This window comes from Lepisma saccharinum, chromosome 4 (assembly GCF_977018435.1).
Source record: "Lepisma saccharinum chromosome 4, izLepSacc3.1, whole genome shotgun sequence".
NCBI lineage: Eukaryota > Metazoa > Arthropoda > Insecta > Zygentoma > Lepismatidae > Lepisma > Lepisma saccharinum.
Window position 1 is genome coordinate 76619802 of NC_139232.1, and position 18537 is coordinate 76638338.

Consider the following 18537-nt stretch of genomic DNA (forward strand, 5'->3'; position numbering starts at 1 on the left):
AAAAACAAGGCATTTGCATTACTTCTCTATCTGCTACTCATTGTTTCCAAGAGGTGAGAAAAAATGGTGCATACACCATTCGTTTTATCTTCTTCTGGCAATTATACACTTAACGCTTCAAGTGACAGGCAAATAGCCCAGACTCATCGATTGGTTACAGCAGAATTTGCACTGCACACATGAAACAACCACTTCATCTCTTATTCACCGGTGACATCTCGTTATCACTGTTACTCGTATTATACCAATTTTCATTTTCATAAATTAGATTTACACAGGCGGGCGACCCATACAGGGGCACCCAGAAATTTTTGAAATGGGGAAGGGTTCAACTGCTGAAGAAAACATGTTGAGTGCAATTATGAAGAGTAAAATTGAGCGAAATATTAATTATATTTCCCTACTTTCTTTAGGAGAACTAAATCCATCGCTCGTCTCAAAAGCCCTCATACCTTTTAGCTGTATTTTTGTATCAAAGTAAGGATGTGCACAAGAGAACTTCGTGGTTTTAAAAATTAACACTAGTTTCTACATAAATAAGGCAGTGTTCGAATTGAACTTTTTTTTTCTTTCAGAAAGTAGCTGCCGTTTATTGCAGGAGTCAGGAAATACATACATACACTCTCTTTTAGGGAGCAGTTCAAAGTGCACATTCCCATAAATATTATTAACTAGGGAAAAAGCATTAACATAATATAAAAATATACACACATCTTTGAGTGTATTTTGGTTCACTGCTGGTTTTACTGCACTTGGCATCTTCCCTGTTCGGTGGCTCCTCGTTTACTCATTTACTCGTTTACATATGTATTTTTTTTTATTTTACGTCGCTGTATATTTCATATGTGTGAAACATATAGCGTGCATGAATATTATACACGTTAATGTAAAAAAATGAATTATATTCGGAATGCATTTATCAAACATTTTTGGTCTTTCGAAAATAGTTTGTGTCCTTGTTTTCCATTACTTGATACAATAGGCCTATGTATCACATAATTTTTACATATTCACACACATATTCTATACTATATGCGTATATATTATATCGCATAAAATTTGTGTGTGTGTAGACTCCGATCTTCTCCCCACACGAATCTTCAATGATTTCGGTCCGTGGCAGTCACTATTCAGGAAATGAGATTTTACTCACACGCCTATCTCCGTTGCAGTGGTTGTTGACCTCCATGGCGAAGTGCTTTGTCGACCTCCGTGGCGAAGTGGTTAGCAGAACGCGCTACAACGCCAGGGGTTCCGGGTTCGAGTCCCGGGTAAGGCATGGGCAGAGGCGTGGCGTGCATGTAACTGGTGTTACCGCATGTAACAAAAAAATGTAAAGAAATTAAAAAGTTTTTTCTTAATAAAAATAACAACATTGTTAAATAAGTTAACCGAGTTGAGTGTATATTGCAGAGGACATTTTTTCTGCAGCGGACAAAAGCGAAGAGACAGACCGTTCCGCTACCCTCAAGAGGTAACAGGAGGAAAGGTGCCAATGCAAAGGAACTGCGGGGAAAGATTTGAGGAGGCAAGTGTGCTACGGGGTTATTCATATGCCTGTTTAGGGTCGTTCGGAAATGAATTGGATTGGCTACACTGCATTCTTGCAAATAACATCTGTCAAGCGAACTTTGTTTTGCTTAACGGTCGGACATAGTTCTACATTCCACCACAAGATGGGTCTGCTAGAGCCACTACCAGAGAATTGCTGACTCATAACGTGAACGGGTGTGAGTAAAAACGTGGACAAGGTACGGAATGGAAGGTGATTCTCGTGGTCAGAGGTGGACTACGTGGTTCCTGTTTACAGAGGGTGTTTCGGCATCCGAAATTTATCGTCGACTTGTGGCCGTTTGTGGTGGATCAGCGCCCTCACGGAGTACAGTGTTTCAGTGGGTTCAAAATTTCAAAAGGGGAAACGAAAGTGTAGACAACGGTGTCAGCAGTGGTCGCGCAAGGTCAACGCGTACCCCAGCAGCAATCCAAAGTGTTTCCAACTTGATTATAGAAGATCGACGTGTAACAATTGAACAACTGCAACGTGAAACTGGTTTTGGGCGAGCATCTCTGGATGCAGTCATTCATGAGGATCTGCAAATGAGGAAAATTTATGCTCAGTGGGTGCCTCGCGATCTGACTGATCAGCAGAAAACAACAGCGAGTGGACATGTGCAGAGAATTGTTGCGTCGTTACAACCGAGACAGAGAACATTTCTTCGAAAGACTGGTGACTGACGACGAATCTTGGTTCCTCTTCGAAACTCCAGAGAAAAAAAGGCAATCCATGGAATGGAAACACACTGGAAGTCCACGCTCCAAAAAGCTTTGACCGACTCTCACTCCCAAGAAGGAAGTGAGTACAGTTTTCTGGGATGAAGATGGAATTTTGCTGGTAGACTGGCTTCCCACTACCCAAAATGTAAACAGCGACAACTACTGTGAAACTTTACGAAAGCTGCGACGCAGCATTCAGCAGAGGTGGCAAGGAAAATGGGCTCTCGGGGTGATTCTTCAGCATGACAATGCGAAACCTCATACGAGCCGCCAAACACAGGAGGCATTGGCAACAATGGGATTTACGGTGCTCTCACATCCTGCGTATTCACCGGATTTAGCCCCCTCGGATTATGCACTGTTCGACAAAATGAAGGACGCATTGCGTGGTCGACACTTTCAATCTAATGAAGAACTCCAGACCGCTGTCGATGAGTGGTGCAACTCTACTCCAAGATAGCGGTTCTCTGCAGCCATCAGGAAACTTCCCGATAAATGGAAACGGTGCATTCAGTCAGGGGGAGATTACTGGTAATGTACATCTCTGTATTGCAGGTAAAATTGCCCTTAATATCAATGTGAAATTGAACGTGTTGAGCAAATAATTCAAATCGTTTGTTCGAACACAAATGCTTTAGCACCGACTTCTACCCCTCTTTTGCGTAATTTACAAGGATAATAACGTCTTTGACACCACTACTGCTGCTACTACTACTACAAATAATAATAATAATGTTATAATAATAACAATAATAATAATTATTATTATTATTATTATTGGTAAGTTTATCCTGGAACTTGCCCCCCCTCCAGACAAGAATTCGTAGTTTTGCCTCTGGTCCTAGCGTTGGCATGAGTGCTATCTTGAGAGTGGTTCTTGATCAATTTCATCTGATCATCATTCATCCTCATCATCGTGATTAGCCAAAAGCGAATTTAAAAACAAAAATACATTCCCTCGCACTCTCCTTCCCTTGCAAAATTTCTGCGGGAGGTCACGTAGATGCAAGTGCGTTGTGCACCTTGGCGTTTTATAACCAGATAGGTTATATTACTCGTTAATGTTAGTAATATTGTAAATGTATAGCAGAAAATAATTTCAAATAGGATCTGTCAACAAAGGAGAGTGGTGATACAGAAGGTAGCCGTTGTGCTGAATTTCATGTCGCAGTCTTTCCTTCATAAGCAAGTTGTTTTCTTATGTGTAAAGTACTGTGTAAGCTGACATTAATATTTCTATGTTTGTTTAGTGCTTAATCGTTTGTATGTCATTTCTTGTGACTAGTGCTTTTAAAAATCATGTGCGTGTGTCAGTGTTCGCTTTCGCCATTCACCTCCTGCTGAATAGAACCTATCGCTGTTCCAAGGTGAGTTATTCCGGTACGGTTTTGTTAAATGTTACATTCGTTCAAACCTAAAACAAGTTGCAGTTTTTCGTCGTCAAGTGATGCATCAAAGAGTGTGTCTTGTGAAATGTGCGTGTGCGAGAAGTGTAGCACTGGAGTCGTCTGCTGTTATGCAGTAGAGTAGCGTTACGCCCGTACGCCCGGCGTTCCCAGATTTAAAATTTCAAAAATGCTTAAATGCTGTGATTATAAAGTAAAACGTGACTAATTTCATATATGTTTGACCTTCATGGCATTATAATGGCTATTTTTCGCGATCCGCTTGCAACGCTCCACTCTCAACACTCGTTCTAGCATCTCTTTTCAATGCCTTTCCCGGCCGGACGCCGAGCAGGTTCGGCGTACAGGACTCCTATATTCCTTGCTGCCTTTATGGAGGGAAAGCTTCCATTTCTCCAGCACGCGCGTAAATGGGCTCTCTTACGCCAGAGTACGAGAGGTCTACCGTGATTGGTTCATGTGACCCTTCCTGCCTTCTGAAGCAGACGACAGCGGCAGAATTCCTACCCGGTTCTTCGCGCTCATGCAACTCGTGCTATGTGATGCTACAATACGCAATATTGACTGACGTAACTTTACCAATCTCAAATATATTGCTTATTAATGTCCACGGCATTGTATAATTTATCGCACGAACAGCGATGTGTATTAGAAACTAAAAGATCAACACAGTTTTTGTCAAATAAGTTGGTGAAGTCCTCGTGATAGAAATTCAGCCTGTGGCTGCTCTACCACTTAACCCGCAAAACTATTATTTTTTTATTGTATTTTTTCGTTATTATCTAACTACTTAATATTGTGTGAATGGAAATGTTTAGCATTCATTTGAAAACTCTTAACATCGAATGGTCTCTAGACAAAATTATTTTAAAATGTTTATCAGCATTCTCAAGATGTCATAAACCGTGGTCTGAATTACTAATCGGCACTGTTACGTCAGTAGAGTGTACGATATTTGGATCATCCACTCTGCTTTTCACAGTGCGCCAAGACGACAGAGTTCCCTGGTTCGAATCCCGGCGTGAGCACGGGTGTTCTTTGTCAGTGTCCCTTCATCAATATCATGACTCATATTCATATTCGCAATTAACCAAAAGTGGTAGAAAAGCGAAGTAAAATAAACCAAATCAATCATTAGTTGGATCGCCCACAACAATGACGTCTACTGTTGTGCAGAGGCGCTTGTGATTCAGGTAGGTTTTTAATGACTTGCGTCATGCAGAAAGATATAAAAAAAGGTATAGAACACCAGAGTTCAAAACATCTGTGGCATAGTGAGGCATTTAATTTTCAGCTAAAACATGCAATGATGATGTTTTATTGAAAACCCAGCTTACTTCAGGCAAATCCGACTAATACCATAAGTAAATTATTAAGCAAGAAAGGGCCGACTCTTCCTTCGGACTTGGCGTCCCCACCCGAAATGTCCATGCTACGCCACTGCTGTTATGTCATTTAGTTACCTTGCAGACGGCTTGAGCGAGGTTGTTTGATCCTGCAAATCGTGTTTGTGTTGTGAGATATCAGACTTCTTTCTTGTCCAGAGAGGGAGAGAGAGCGTAAGCTTTAAGGTGATTATTTTAAAATTTAACTCTGAAACCAAGATTGGTTTTGTTTCTTGTAAGTACATCCAATGTAACACATTTGTAGAGGCTGCAATTTAACCGGAAACACTCGTATCGTTGTTCGTAGAATTTCGAACACGCAGATCAAACGAGTCAAAACGTGAATTTACCTCTAGGTCTGTGACCCTGTGAACAGAAGAAAGGAGGATTAGATGTATGCTCCGAGCACGTACTGTAATTGTTTTCTCATATAATTTTCTGACCCACTGTACGCCCTCGAGAATTACGTAGTTTTTTTTTAATCAACAAATTTTGATGTTTTACGTAATATAAATTTGCTCCAGCAAATTTGGAAAATACAAATAACGGGGAAACTTGATCCCAAAGTATGGCCCACCTAAGTAAAAAGCTGCATCTCATAATACTTTCGCGGCTTTTTATTAGTAAAAACCGGTTATATACACACTCAAATAGCTAATAAACATATGCACGAGATCTCGCCATCAAACTTTCCACTCCTAACTTAAAATGTTGAAAATTGTTATCAGCACCAAACCTAACTAATAACCTAACGTTTATGTGCGTGCAAAGAATATACCTATACATTATGCAAAGAGTTTCTATTTGTCCATCGAGTCCCAAACAAACTGTTTTGACCAATAAAAAATTAGCACAGGGCATACAATATTTTGCGAACTAATTGACATGCTATGCAGAAACAACTGATTTGTTTCGCAACGCTGAAAACAACAGCAGGCTATTTTAGAATTTTTACCTTATTATTTCATTAGAATTTATTACAGCGTATAAATAGGATGAATTAACCATTTTTTGCTATATGAAAATACACTATGGACTGATTCCACGTCAAATCACCCAGGCCATGCAACCCACCGATTCAGATTTTCATGAAACTTTGTGTATTTGTTAATACTAACAAGGTATGAACACATGCAATTTTTTTCTTCTCTAGACCTCATAGTTACTGAAAAACAGGAGGCTAAAGTGTCAGAATTTTGCACGCATCGGTCATTCCCGAGGCCATGGTGATGGCCCGCTTGTTCCAAAGTTCATAGATATATGTGTATTCCATTTAAAAAGTTGTCAAGATTCCTTTGTACTGAGAGTCAGAAAAACATATTGTATTGTAAATAATGTTGATTTTTTGCGTCAAGGTCTGACGTCACTAAAATTGCATTGTCACTACAAGGCACTGCAGTTATCAAGCCATTTTTTTTTTCAAATTGAAGAAGGCTGTAAAATAAAATTAGTGGCTTTCTCATTGCTTCTATTAATAAATCTTCATTTAAACAAATTTTATGTACCCCTTTATATGGGTTATTCCATGCCAAATCATCACAAAAAAGGAACTTTTCAACCCGACCATTTCATATTTTCATGAAATTTGGTGGGATGGTAGAAGACACGAAATCACTAACTTATTACTTACATATGTTCAATTTTATATCTCAGTGATACACGGTATTCATACAGCAGGGTTGCCAACCTTATAACAAATGTAACATTTAAGTGCTTACAAGGTTAAATAAAACAATTCAAAACTTTGCTTCTAATTTTGGTATGACTCATCTTTGGCTTGTTTTGATACTAAGGGAGCGTAGTTTTCATAAAAAAAATATATATTTATATGAAAATATTGAAATTTTCACTTCAAAGTCATATGATGTGACCTTACATATACAACGTGTGGCCATTGAATTATGACCACCACTGCTCGCAGTGAAAATCGAAGTGCTTCTAGCCGATCTGCAGTGCAGAGATATAACTTGACAAGTTTAAAAACAAGACGCTGCAATCCATTGTTTGCGCACCTCAGATCACATTTCCCCACCTCATTGTCTGCGGCGACGTTCATTCGCAGTGTTGCAAACTGAAGGAAGCTGAATCCTCTGAGAATTTTCAACGAAATTTGAATGTGAAAGGCATGAATTATTTGTAGTATCCCGTCACCTACGCTACCTATTGATTGCGCTAAATTCTAAATACATTTTGATATTTTCCGTTTAAACCTTAAATGAATTAAGTTATATTAGGGATATTTCTTACCAGCATAAGAAATGTATGAAATAAAACGATAGAAAAATGAAAAATATATAAACGATAGAACTGAGCTCACCTTCTAAATGTTTTCCAGTTCTCCTTCAGTTTCACTCTCCCACTCATCCGAGTCTGTGTCTACCGATGAATCTGTGTCCGTGTCTGAATCGGCTTCACCAAGTCTAATTATCAGTTCATCTACACGCTCGTCCATAAGTTCATCTCTTTCAAAGTAAGAATCTTGCAGCCAAGAGTAAAGAACACAGGCAAGCGTGTTATGAGATTGCCTTCTCGTGGTGATTGTTGTACGATAAACAAACGAACCACCACCCCACTCGGTTTTAAAAAAAAACAACTGGACACTGCTCGATGTCGCATTCAGAAAATGAAGTCATTCGCCCTGTAGTTTCTCTTAGTTATAAACCTTAACGCACGTGCGTAATACTACAGTTTACGATCGGCGCACCGCACGCATTTTCAAAGGCCGGATTAAATAAAATGAACCCCTGATATAATAGGAGCCTGCATGCACCGTCACGCTAAACAGTGAAAATTGTTTGTCATATTTGTTTTAGCTTAATTTTGCTGAGTTGGCACCACTGGTACTCTCAACGCCAGATCAGTGAGTAGAAGAGTGGTGGGGAGGATGACGTAATACGAAGTGCTCCGCAGCGATCTGCGCATATCGGGACTTAACTTGTCAGGCATAGGGTGTTGCGAGTTCATTACGTAGTGTGGTTCGAAATGGGGAAACGGGAAGGACCTGACAGAGTTTGCCAAAGGTCAGGTCGTCGCGTCGAGGCCAGAAGAGTCGGTGCATCCATTTCACAAACTGCTGCGATGGTTGGGTGTTCAAGAGGGTCGGTATTGAAAGTTTTCCAAGAGTGGCGTGAACACGGTCAAATGATGTCCCAGGGGCAGAACTGTACAGGACAGCGGATGATTGATGCCAGAGGGGAGCGGAGGATACAACGACTCATCCAAGCCAACAGACGGATCACAGTGCAATCACTGACATCCGAATACAACGCAAATCAACAAGATTCTGTATTTACCAGAACCATTCGTCACACACTCTCACGTATGAGGTATGCCAGCAAATGACCCCGTCGCCAACCACTCCTAATTCGAGAGCATAAGTGCAAACAACGTGAATTGGTGTGTGGAAGACTGGAAGAAGATATGTTGGTCCGACGAGTCTCGGTTTTTTAATGCATTCCGTGGATGGTCGTGTGAGGGTTTGGCGAAAACAACATGAGAGTGTTCGTCCATCTTGCACAATGTCATGGGTATAGGCCGATGGCAGTGGCTGTATGGTGTGAGGAATGTAAACCTGGCAAGAACTTGGACCCATGGAGCATGCAGAGCATCTCTGCTCTCGTCAGTCCTATCATCGTCTCCAAGCAGACACAGTACCAGCGCCGGATCTACAAACCGCAAATACCCACAGTGCAGGGGAGGCCGGGACAAGTAAGCCTTTAGGGGGCCCTCAGCCATTGACATAGTAGAGGGTTCGTATATGCGTATGTAAAAAACAAACGTAGTTACTCAGGGGTACAGAAACGAATCTAATATATAAAGGCAGCGGCGGCTCTAAGGGTAGAGCCGCCGTGCCATGGCTCTACCCAAAAAAAAAAGAAAAGCACTTGCTTTGCCAAAATATAGTTCATATGTATTCATTTACGAACTAGAAGATTTGAACCTTGTAAGCGTTCGAGCTTACGACCCCCTCAATTCCTGCACCGCATCCCCAGCTGTTCTCTCACTTGCTCTGGGCCAGCATAGTCTGGCCTGTGCGCAGAGGCATACGCAGAGGCATGAAAAAGTCTCCGCAGGGAACGAGCAAGGAGGAGATGGTAGCCATAAAACAACCAACCGTGCCCATTTTCGGCTGGCACGACACGAGAGCTTTCTCATTGTGTTGTCATAGTTGCAAACTTCACAGAGAAGTGACTAATCCTGACCGATTTTAATACTCGTTGGAGAAGTAATTCGCGAGAAAGATACTTTCCTGCCTACTTGGGAACAAAAAAGTTAATATCTTCCCAAATTTGTATAACCATTTAGATAAATGCGTCTAGAGAGCCATTCAGACTTTATTGTTATCGATTTCTTCCTTAAGGAAAGACATAGCCCTTGCTCTCACACATAGAGACACTCACGTGCTGCAACTTACGTTGACAATATTGAAGAAATTTTCTGTAAAAAAGAATTGTCTAAATATCAAAGGGAATTTGCATCACCAGGAGATTTTTTACTTTTAATATTTGTAAAAAATCACACGGATAATCTATCAGTATAAGAATTTCACTTGGAAATATAATTCAATTTCTTGTGTTGAATCTTAAACATTGTAGATCCACAGTTCATTTAGCAGAGAATCATATTTTAGTTGTCAGTAACACCGATTGTTGATGTACCAGTAGTGTAATTGGGTAGTTTCAAAATAATACTTTGTAGGTATCCCTTTTTTTTTATCAATTGAATATCAGTTTTTGACATATTTTGACAATTTTTTGTCGATGTTTTAGCGTTCAGCGATGTTTTAGTACAAATTTTCACTGCACCACTTTTTTCCCCACTCATACTTGGTAGGTATATCACGATCTTACGTGATATAACTTAACCTATCTTTTTCTCTTACGATTTTTTAATTTTTTTACGATCCTAAGTGATATAACTTAACCTATCATTTTTTTATTTACGCACCGAACTAACTTACTTTTAACGCAGGACTTGGAAAAAAATTTCGATTGATGAAAAAAAAAATGGTTCCATGACGACCTATGTTTATTTTGGTATGGGTGGACAGAGGACACCGAGACTCGACCGACGCACTAAACCCGACCTCTCTACGACTATTCGTTCGAAAGTTACGAGTGATCAAAGTTTTTGGGAGGGGGTGGGCTAACTTCTTAACCCTTGACCCCAGGACCACCAAAACTTGGTACACGTATTCTACACCTCCAAAATCGACAGGGGGCATCTAACGATGCCGTATGGGGGTGTTTTTCGATATATTTTTTCGATAACTCTTACCATTTTCGAGATATTTGCAATTTAAGATTTTTTTTAACGCTGTGGACTTGGAAAAAATTTTCGGAAAATTTTTGGTTCCATGACGACCTATGTTTATTTTGGTATGGGAGGACAGACGACACCTAGACGATGCTAACGCAAGAAATCCCAGCTCTCTATGATCATCCTTTCGAAAGTTACGAGCGATGAAAAAAATATTTTGGCAATTGGCCCACTCTTGACCCAGGACCTCTAAAAACTTTGTACACGTACTCTGCATCACCAATATCCACAAAAGGGTCAACGGGGAGGATTTTTGCACTATCTCTCTCTCTCACTGTTTTTCGAGACATTAGCAATTTAACGCTGGACTTGGAAAATTTTTCGACAGATGGGGGTCAAATTTGGTTCCATGACAACCTATGTTTTTTTTTTGTTAGAAGATCAAAAAGGACACCGAGACTCGACCGACGCACTAAACCCGACCTCTCTACGACTATTCGTTCAAAAGTTACGAGTGATCAAAGTTTTTGGGAGGGGGTGGGCTAACTTCTTAACCCTTGACCCCAGGACCACCAAAACTTGGTATACGTATTCTACACCTCCAAAATCGACAGGGGGCATCTAACGATGCCGTATGGGGGTGTTTTTCGATATATTTTTTCGATAACTCTTACCATTTTCGAGATATTTGCAATTTAAGATTTTTTTAACGCTGGACTTAGAAAATTTTCGGTACATTTTTTTTTGTTCCATGACGACCTATGTTTATTTTGGTATGGGAGGACAGAGGACACCGAGACTTGACCGACACACTAAACCCAACCTCTCTACGCGTACTCTACGTCACCAAAAAAGGTTAAAGGTTCCAAATAACAATAGTTAGTTTCCCCAATCTAGTAAAGTGGATTGGTTGAAATCTCCAAGGCGTATTTTGCATTTTTTTTTCAAATATGAACACGTTAAAACTGAACTGTCTCGGATTTTGAGTTTTGTAATTACGCCGAGAAATTCTATATAAAATAACATACCTGGAAATTATATTCACGTTAAGTTGAATTTTGATTTTTGTAATCGCCCCGAGAAAATTCTATATAAAATAACATGCCTGGAAATTATATTCACGTTAAGTTGAATTTTGATTTTTGTAATCACCCCAAGAAATTCTATATAAAATAACATACATGAAAAATATATTCACGTTAAGTTGAATTTTGATTTTTGTAATCACCCCGAGAAATTCTATATAAATAACATACTTGAAAATTGTATTCACAGTAGATTGAATTTTTTGAGTTTTGTATTCACCCCAAGAAATTCTATATAAATAACATACTTGAAAATTGTATTCACAGTACATTGAATTTTTGAGTTTTGTATTCGCACCTAAGAAATTCTATATAAATAACATACCTGAAAATTGTATCGCTAGTAGTGTATTTGGTGATATAACCAGCTCGATAAAGGAAGAGCCCCCCTCAAGCAGAATTGTCTATACTTAAACCTAGCTCAACATGCCCATATGAGCTTTTTGCTCAAGTGTGGAACCCCCTCTAATCCAAGATTTTTGTAAAAAAGCCCTCATGGATTCCATGAGAAAGGAAGAGCCCCCTCAGATTGATGTGCCTATACTTACAAAAAGGCACTTCTGTGAGATTGTTGTCCATAATCCTGTCAAAAATATGCCCCTCTTGATATTTTTTGGCCACACTTAAAACTAGGCCACAACACACCCACCCACACCCACCCACACACACATATTTACTTCCGGTCCACTTCCGGTCCACTTCCGGTCCACTTCCGGTTTACTTCCGGTCCACTTCCGGTTTACTTCCGGTCCACTTCCGGTCCACTTCCGGTTTACTTCCGGTTTACTTCCGGTCCACTTCCGGTCCACTTCCGGTCCACTTCCGGTTTGCCTACTTTCGGTCCACTTCCGGTTCACTTGTAGCCTATTTCTGGTTTATTTATATTGCATCATGCTGTGCAACATCCAATAAATTATTAGATACGTGTTGTTTTCTGATTGGTTGCTTATGACGTAATGTGATTATGTGTTATATTCTGATTGGCCTATTGTTTCAGATGTGTTGTTTTCTGATTGGTTGCTTATGACGTAATTTGATGATGTGTTATATTCTGATTGGCTTATTGTTTCAATGCGGTCCGTGCTTAGGGTATATAAAGAGATTTTGCATTGCATATCAGCCAGTATTGTAAGAGCTGTTGAAGAGTAAGGTTGTATTGTTCTAGTGCTGCTTATATTTTTTAAATACAAAAATATTGCAGATTTGTATAAATTGAATTACAAATCATACTGCTGAACCCAACTGATCCAGTATAGAGATTAGATTTAAAACCCAGGAAATTTTATATAAATACCAAAGCGAGAAATATTAACACACACACACACACACACGCACACACATACAGCACAGTGCTGAACCCAACTGATCCAGTATAAAGTTTTGAATTGAATCCCAGGAAATTGTATATAATAAACAACAACAAAAATGCCGAATCAAAAATATTGTAATCAATGCAATAAGAATATATTTAGCTCTAATTGGGCCAGACACCAAAAAATTTGTAACCCCGGCAAATACAGAACTCCCACAAAAATATGCCCCAAATGCAATAGAAAATATAGCATGGAATATTTCACATATAAACATAAAAATACTTGCTCTGCACAGTCATCAACATTGCCCCCACAACCATCTACATCTGGTCTCAAAAGAAAGCATGAAGCACCTGTTAATGCCAGAGCAACAAAGCAGCCACGCTATGAACCTATCCATAGCAGTTTTAATGCTCAACTTAGGGATTATCGGTTTGTATCAGAGCCAAGATGTGGCATTGAGAATTTTTTGAACAGTATAAATTCTGATCTGCAGGCAATTCTTAATGCACAAAATGGCTCTTATAAGCTCTCTCTCAAATTGTATACTCAATATAAGAAGCCAAATGGCACAAAATTTACACAGCCCCACATAACAGAAACTGTACCGGTATATTCAAATGCAAATTCGGACAGAATAATAAGCAGGTTGATAGATCAATTGAATATTGAGCACTCTGAATTTGCGGCAAAAGAGTCTGGATGGAGCCTATGCGGCTTTCCGCACAAGTTATATGTTAATATTTCTGAATTCAGCCCATTACAAGGTTCCACATATTTGCCATTACCTGCCAATATTAAAAACAAAACAGCCGTGGTTAATATAGAAAATAATGATAATAAATGCTTTTTGTGGTGTATTTTAGCTGCTTTGTATCCAGTTTCAAGAAATTCTCAGAGAATAACTTATTACAAACAACGTGAACATTTTTTTGACGATGCAATGGAGGGTTTAGAATATCCAATGTCTGTTCAGAATATTGATAAATTTGAAAAAAGAGCCCGGGATATGAATGGCAAACAATTATCTATTAATGTATATATTTGTTCCACTGGCAATTGCTTGATAGCACCTCTCAGAATTAGTACATTTGATGATAATTCCGCTATTCCGATTGATTTGCTCTTAATTGAAGGGGATGACACACACCATTACACTCTGATACATAATCTTCTAGCTTTAGTGAGAACACAACTAGACAAATCTAATAGAATATTCAAGTTGTGCAGAAGATGTTTAACTGTATTTGATGGCAGGAAAATGGTGAATGGGGTTCGGGAAGAGAATACAGAAATTGCTAAGAACAAATTAATTGAGCATCTCAAATACTGTGGCAATCATAAACCTGTTCATATGGTGATGCCAATGCCAAGTGAGAATTGCAAATTCAAAAAGTTTGAAGCCTTGTTGGAACACCCAGCATATATTGTCTGTGATTTTGAATCAATCCTCAAATCTCTTGCATCCTGCAATCCAGATCCTGAAGAATCTTCTATTACACCATACCAGCTACATGAACCTTCCAGCTTTTGTTATGTGGTTGTACAGGATGGTGTTGTTACCAAAGAATATTCATACATGGGGCCAGATGCCATCAAAATATTTGCACTTAAAATAGAAAATGAGTGCCGTGACATAGCATCTAATATTTTATTAAAATCAAAACCCATGTTGCCTTTAACAGAGGATCAGATTGAAGATTTCAACAATGCAGAAAAATGTCCGATATGTGATTCTGAATTTTCAGATACAAATATCAAGGCACATCACCATTCTCATACAGATGGTAAATTCTTAATGGCCCTGTGTAATAGCTGTAATATTAAGATCAAGAGACCAAAATTTATCCCCATATTTTGCCATGGAGCATCCAATTATGATTTCCATCATCTAATCAGGTACGAGGGGTTTGACAAGCAGAATTTAAATATTTTAGCTGAAAATGATGAAAAATATATATCTATTAGCAAAACAATTAAAGTTAATGATGTTCCTATTCACATGAGATTTCTTGATTCTTACAGATTTTTATCTGCTAGCCTGGATACACTGGCCACTCAATTATCTGATGATCAATTCAAAATCACACGTGCATTGTTTCCAAATCAGGATCTGAAATTAATTAGGCGGAAGGGTGTATATCCCTATGATTATGTTACAGATTTTTCTAAATTTGATGAGTGTTCTTTGCCACCACAAGAAGAGTTTTACAGCATAATCAGAGGTTCTGGAATCACAGATGAAGATTATCACCATGCCCAATTGATGTGGAACAATTTAAAATGCCAGACATTTGGTGATTATCACATGGCTTATTTGAAACTTGATGTGACCCTCTTAGCTGATATAATGCAGACATTCAGAAAATCTTCCATGCAAAATTATGGACTGGACCCAGTGTATTTTTACAGTGCCCCGGGCCTAGCATGGTCTGCAATGTTTTTAAACACCAAAAAGCAATTGGATCTGATCCAGGATCAAGATATGTATCTGTTTATGGAGGAAAATATAAAAGGAGGTATGGTGCAATGTTCTCAGAGATATGCCAGAGCAAATAACAAATATATGCCTGATCATGATCCAGCACGGCCATCAAATTATATATTGTATGTAGATGCCAACAGCCTCTATGGTCACGCAATGATGCAAAAATTGCCATATGCAGGGCTTGAATGAGTTGAAGATTTTAATATTGAAGATCTTCAGAACTATGATGACCGTGAACATGGCCTCTTCTTAGAGGTTGATCTGATATTTCCAGATTATTTACATAACAAATTTTCTGAGTTGCCCCCAATTCCTGAGGTTCAGTGCTCACCTGGCTCTAAACAAAAGAAGCTCATGATGACACTGGAGGCAAAACAGGGTTGTGTCATATATTACAAGAACCTCCAGTTCCTGATGAAACATGGTGTTCAAGTGACCAAACTTGGCAAAGTTTTGAGGTTCAGGCACTCAGAATGGTTGAAACCATACATTGATACAAACACGGAGCTTCGAACATCTGCAAAAAGCGAATTTGATAAGGGCTTGTTTAAATTGATGGTTAATTCTGTATATGGCAAAACAATTGAAAATGTCAGAAAACATACCGATGTTAAAATAATTACTGACCCCAGCCTGAGCAAAAAATTGGTTGCAAAGCCTAATTTCAATTACAGAAGAATTTATGATGAGCATATGGCACTTTTCAACATGAAAAAAACAAAGATTAAGTTTGATAAACCTATTTATGTAGGGGCTGCAATATTGGAATTGTCCAAATTACATATGTTAACATTGTATTATGATGTGTTGAAACCTTTTTATGGTGATAATGTAAAATTGATGTACATGGACACGGATAGTTTTATTCTTGATATTCAAACAGAAGATGTTTATCAAGATATGGCACAGCCTGAATTGTTTCAATATTTTGATACCAGTGAATTGCCAGGCCATTTGAATATTCAACCCCACAACAAAAAGGTGCCTGGCAAGTTAAAAGATGAGACACTTGGTGATGTTATTGTGGAATTTGCTGGGTTAAGTGCCAAGGTGTATAGTTTTAAAACATGTAGTGCTGTTGTCAAAAAAGCCAAGGGTATTGGCAAAGTAGCTGTGGAAAAAGAGCTCCAATTTGAAGATTATAAAAATTGCCTCAAATCCCAGAGTTTAATCAGAACATCAGAATCCAGAATTCAGAGTGAAGATCACTTATTGACTTCAAATGTTGTAAAAAAAGTGGCTCTGGACCCACATGATGATAAGAGATGCATTTTATCATGCGGCATACATACTTTACCATGGGGTCATTGTGATTTGAAAAATGGCAATCAATGCCCAAGTACAGTGCATGATTTGAAATAAATAAACATGCCTATGAACTTATTTGGGTTCAAAAAACAGGGTATTATGGACCTGCCAACACCACAACCCTCTTCTGATATAATATCTAAACTGAGTGGCTTGTTAATTATTCATCTGAACAGCATACTTACAGATATTGATGATGAAACAGGCAAAACATTGTACATATTTAACAATAATTTAAATCATTACCAATTACCTGTAGGTGGGCAATTGCAATTTATTACAACCCCTGAGGGCAATGTTAAAATTTCAGTAGGGAGAAATATTTACAGAATTAAGCACTCAAACATGGTTTCTGGCACTGTTTATACTGTTTCTGCTGGTGACTGCTTATATATTGAGGTCCCTGGATCATATGACAAGCTTATACCTTTTTTTATAGAATTAAGAATCAGATACTCTATAATAAATAACTACTAAACAAAATGCCTAATGATATTTTTGGCCATACAAGACATGAAGATCACAGTGATGAGATTCTGATGCTTGATGTCAGAGTCAAGAAATTAAGAAGTGATTTACAAGCTTTACAAACAACACTCAATGCCAGTCTTCAATTAGAAATTACAAATTTACAATCACAATGCATGGACCCTCTTCTTAAAATTGATTCTGAACTCAAATTGCTGCTTCAGAAATATACTGATCTGGCTACATTAGATAATTTTCAAAGTTTAGAAGAAGCTGTAGCAGCTCTTCAAGCCAAATTTAAGACCCAGGCCAACAACTCTGAGCAATTGAAACAACAATTGGAAGAGCAAATAAATAATGTCCAGGCACAGCTCCAAACAATTGTCAAAAGCATAAAATCACAAGAAGATTTTGATCTAGTGATTTCCACTCTAAAGGAACAGATTCAGTCACTCCAAATACCTAATCTGGATCCTCTGAACAATGCCATAGCTGAGGTTAAAGAAAAAATTGAGACACTTGAAAATTTTATGAACAATTTGCCATCTTCTGATGCTTTGAATGCAATAACTCGGAGTGTAGCAAATATTAAGCTGCAACTTGAAACATATGAAGATTTTGGAAAAATTCAAAGTTCCATAACCCATCTTGAAGGTACAATAGCAGCAGTGCAAAGTGATTTGGCAAATGTACTAGAATCCAGATTGCCCGGGATTGTAGATACCCTCGCCAGTGTCCAGCAACAAATCACAAAGCTTGAAAACCTCAACACTGAATCTGAACTGTCTCATTTTCATCACTTGATAGATGATATCCAAACAAAACTTGAAATTTTACAACAATCCACACCCTCTCAGGCAGATATAGCCCTGCTCCAAAATGCTATGCAAAATGTGGCCGATGCTTCTGAATTAAACAATGTAAAATTGGCACTTGAATTTTTGCAAAATACAGTATCAAATCTTCCTACATCACAGGAACTTAAAAATATTAAGAGGGCAGTGAATAGGATATTGAAATCAGAAGATATCAAGAATATCCAGGCAGAGATCAAACATCTCACTCAGACAGTGACCACTCTTCCAACCAATCAACATATTAATGAACTGCATGCCCTGTTTGAGGATATCAGAAGACAGGTCCATGATCTTACAGCTCAAAATTCAAAATTGGCAGTTGTTGAAAATTTGCAACAAATTGTAGCTAATATCAAGCAACAGCTAGGGACCATGGAATCCAATCAAGCAAATGCTCTGTCTGTTTTTGCCACCCAGCTACAAGAAATTGTGCAACAATACAAGAAACTTGCTGTGGACATAAGAATCAAGCCGGGGCACGATGAGATTGTTAGGACCATCAATGAGTACCTTGAATCTGTAACAAGCAGATTGCTTACAGCAGAAAAGGAAATAACAGGCATAATTGAAAATCCCAAACATTCAGTAATTCTTGAATTGTACAGCATCCCCAACAAAGAATATGATTCTCCATTTACACCAGGTGGCAAAATATATATGCTGTCCCCTGCACAATTTTATTACCAGTTTTTTG